At 35.7% G+C, this 4481-nt stretch overlaps 1 non-coding gene across 1 annotated transcript; it reads right to left on the reverse strand.

The window, feature by feature from the left end:
• Positions 1-4140: 4140 nt before the first annotated feature.
• On the reverse strand, positions 4141-4245 carry LOC116911857. The gene has a single exon (XR_004389379.1). It is a non-coding gene; the product is annotated as a small nucleolar RNA U13 (small nucleolar RNA).
• Between the last annotated feature and the right edge of the window lie 236 nt (positions 4246-4481).

A 4481-nucleotide genomic window follows, 5' to 3' on the forward strand; every position in this document is an offset into this window, starting at 1 on the left:
GTTTAGTGTCATGTAAAATTTTCAAAGTTAAACAGTTACTAGATAGAATAAGCAATATTTGCCTATTTAGATAGATGATAGATGATTGATAATAGATATATAAGTAGATGATAGTCTTCAATATATATATGACAGTTTTTAAATACTGGAGATTTGCTTTGGAGCATAAAAGTATATCACCAATGTTGAGAACATGCTTTTATGATGGTTTAAAAACAAACTTGGGAAAATTAAAATTAAAATAAACCTTACACTTTAAAAATGGGTGGGTCATTGAAAAGAAGAGCATTCTACTGGACATAGTGATCCCCTTCTGTATTTTCAGAGCTATGGAAGCTAATGCTAGGGAAGATTAAGTACATAAGAAGACCTTATCACAGATAATCCAGATAGGCAGCAGCAGTGATGAGGGTGAAGTATTTATGTTTTGAAAACTTTTCAAATATTATTTTTAATTTAAAAGATGAGACAAACAAATGAAATGTAGGTTTCAGGCACCTTTTTTTCTGTTTCAGGTAATTACAGCTTCAACTCATTAATTGTAACAAAAATACAAAATGTGTTCAGTGGACTAAGAAGGCAAACCAGTATGAAGCTTCTTTCTTTCCTCATGAAAAGCAGTTCGGTAAACAATAGTTGTTTAACCAGCTTATGTTAAACATAAATCTATTATTTGTATCTAAATGCTTGAATGACATCCAGCATGCTTAGTCTTTCACTTCTTTTAACATGGAAGATAAGTATATTTTAGACACTAAAAAATCAATTGACATTGCTGATACTATCGTCAAATGTAAATGATTTCTATGGACTAAGAAGGAACTCCTTAAGAATGATCTCTATTTTGTAGCTCTTTTTGACTGATGTTGTGGACTGAATGATCATTTATCCTTTAAACCTGTACTTTAAATCATAAATAGAAAGATAAGAGAAAGGCGATATGTAAAGTTGTATCTCTACTTCTCAAGAGGCTGAAAATAAATTCAGATAAATCTGATACTTAAATATAAAATTATGGGTGTCCTAATTAGAAAATAATTATTGTAGACAAAATAGGATTGCATAGATAATTGCCTGGGGAAATGAAGCACTGCAGTGAGAACGTGGCCCATCGAGACAACTCAGATTTCCTAGGAACCATCCCAAATTGAGTTAGAAGAGAGAATACAGCGGCCTTTCCAGAAAACGCCCTTAGGGGATGAGGACTTAAAGTTTCAGTTTAACTTCAAGAATACTAGGTTTGGGAGGGTTATTAAATAAGACTACATATTAACTGTGTGATCAGGAATTTATGACTGTGCAATGGTCGTTTCCTTTGGAAACTCCGTGCCTTTTATATAGTTACAGTGAGTGTACTAGGGAGGTAAAAAGCCTGAGAGCAAAGAGCACTGATTTTCCATTGACTCCATTTTTTTTTTTTGTGCTTTTATTTGTTCTCAACATCATCTTGAAATGCATACCTTTGGAGGAGTTTTAATCCACCAACAATGTAGCTCTGGCAAGAGATTATATCCAAAGTCTGTGTAACCTGACTGGAATATAGACAAGCCACACACCTTTAATGTCTCAAGCTTGAATACAGACATATCTTTAGTCCACACCTTTAAGGTAAATTTAGTTGGTAGAAGGAAGAAGACGTCTTTGAAAGTAATTTAGTACTTTTTTCTTTGAAATCAAAATGATGAATCAGAGTAAGATTTAACAGAATTATTCAGAGATAGGATATGTCCAAATTTCACAAGAATAGCACAGGAAAGAAAAGCTATTTAAAAGCAGTGCAGGAAGAGAAATTTGGTCCGCTGGGGGTCAGCGCGGTGAGGGCTGTGCATTACAGCTGACTTCATTTGTGAGTTCCTGCAGTTTACTGCAGATCAGCAGAAGCAGTTGAAGCAAGAAAATAAGAAGGAGCCATAAGTAAATAAAAAGTTGCCAGAGTTAGTTTGAAACCAAACAGAATAATTCAGTGAGAAGCTAGAATAAGCCAAAATGAGTCAGTCAGCTTGGAGGGGAATTTGAGCCGTAAGAGCTAAATTGAACCAGCCACCCAAAATTCAGAAAGAACTCAAGATGGTGAGCTTATTCAGCAATAAGCATCCCAGGTGCTACGAAGGTAACTTTATAGAACGCTGGAATTTTAGTTCTTGGAAAATATTAAAACCTCATGGAAAAGTATGGTAGCATATATGTTTATCATAATTAACCCCTGCAACAACATTTTACAACAGAAACAATTATCAATCCCACAAATTCAACAGTCTGACTGTTCTAAAATTAATAGAGCAAATGTCCTCATGAAGATCTGTTAATTGTGGACTCTTCATAACTACAGTCCTGATCATCTGCTACTTGGGAAACATCCATTTTCCAGTAGGCCAGTCTGATGAATGAATTGTTCTTATTCAGCCACTTTCTTGATCTTATCCTATGCACGCGAGGTCAGCTTTCTGTGTCAGCTGCGTTGCTAGCAGTTTGTCTGTGTGTTTTCCTTCCTTGTGCTGGTTTGTGAGCTCCAAAAGACCACCAAGGAGCCAAATCGGATGCAATAGCGATAGGGTCGTTTTATTCAAGCACAAGCTCACTCACTCCCTACCTCGACACAGCAGTACATCCGGTAAAACCCTGAGCCCTCAGTGGGACAAGGTTTTATGGGAAATGGTGAGCAAGCAAGGGGAGTTTCCAGCCTAGCAAGCATCTAATTGAATGACTGTTGTATGCTGACAGATGTGTGCTATGAAAGAAAATGATGAACTATCACAAAGAGTCTGAAAGTACATTTGAAACAACTAGATGAATCTTGATTGGCTGTTGCTAGGAAGTAGCTAGAGAGTAACTGTGGGATATGGCCAAGGACAAGCCATGGGGTCCTTCTTGGTAATTGGATAAAGCTTGGGTTCAACTGCTTGTCAAGTTCTCAGGTTCTTCTTTTTTTTTTAAGATGGAGTAAGTTTGATCTACCAGAGTCATACCTTTCGTGTGGAAGCTTCTTTTTTTCTGGTTGGCTCTTTATAAATTTTGATGGAATCCACAGTCTTTCATCAACTGTGCAAATATAGACAAACTTATCCCTGAATGTAACACATTTTTTACTTCCATTTTCATGTTAAAACTTCTTAAAGTATACAGATTAATCTAATTCAGCAGGTTTTTTTCTAAAATCCATTGTCATTCAACATAATCTTATCCCATGTATCTGTTAATCAACATACTATATTATATGAATCCACACATAAATTAGACACTTACATATTCCCATCCATGCCCATTGCCATGCCAGTAAGCTGGGATTCTTACCCATTTAAACACAGAAACAATCAAGTCATAATACATAAGATTTCAAAATATAGTGTGTCCAATTCCTACTTTAATTTTCTCTATTTGCTCCATGGATTGATGACAGGCCCTGCCTTTCTTGTGTTGTTTGTTCCAGGGAACCAGCTAGCCTCCTTAAGGACTTTCCCATATTTATAGGATTATCTAATAGGGAGTTTCCTATAAGTCAGGGATTACCTTGCTGGTATATCTGAATTAGTACAGAACCTTCTCACCACATCTACAGATCTCAGAAGGCTAAAGTTTTCTAGAGAAGTGCTATGAATACCTTGTCTACAATCCCTTTGCAAATGACCTCATCTCCTATAGTCAAGACAATGTACATTTTGATCTATGATTACTGGTCATTGCTTATCCAATTACACAGTTATTGGTGTCACTATCAGCACGAATTCTAATCCATTCATTCATAAGTACTAATAGAGCTTTTAAAAGTCTAAGAACTATTTTACACTCTGCATTTACATTTTTGAAAGCTATGTTTCAATTAGTACCTATATCACATCTGTAATAACTTTGTCCAGTTTAAAGCAGATATCAATCTATGTAAGAATTCAGTAAAAGGCTCTCTGGAGTTTTGCATAATCTTTGTGAATGGTATAGACCCCTTTCCATTGTTCCTCTATCTTATATCGAGCTCTGAAAGCTACCAACGTGCATTGTGCAATAATAGAGTCATCAAATTGCATTTGCTGTCTTAAATCAGCAAATTGACCTTCACATAACAATTGGTTTTTCATAATTTTAACACCTTTTGCCTATTATAATTTTCCATGATTTCAGCTTCTTTCTTTTTTTTCTTCTTTTTCACGTCAGACCGGTAATGTGCCCATATCGTAACAAGGTTTAATGGGCGGCACATGTCACGCACGCGGCATGAACACCCAATCATCATGCTTTATGAACAGAAAGGATCTCAGCTTCTTTCTTACCACCATGTCATCCATGAGAACCAGCTTCCAGTTCAGCTGTTGCTAAATGTTTCCTGTTTGGGGAGACAATCCTGTTTTGGGTGACCAAGGTATTTAACATCTGTCTCACATTGCTTGTGTGCATTTCATAAGTTACTATTAATTTTGTAAAATGTTTAAGATATTATATTTTAAAAAGATTATAGACTTGCTCATTTTTAAATTTCCACCATTTTCTGG

Source organism: Rattus rattus, chromosome 10 (genome assembly GCF_011064425.1).
Source record: "Rattus rattus isolate New Zealand chromosome 10, Rrattus_CSIRO_v1, whole genome shotgun sequence".
In the NCBI taxonomy this organism is placed as follows: Eukaryota; Metazoa; Chordata; class Mammalia; order Rodentia; family Muridae; genus Rattus; species Rattus rattus.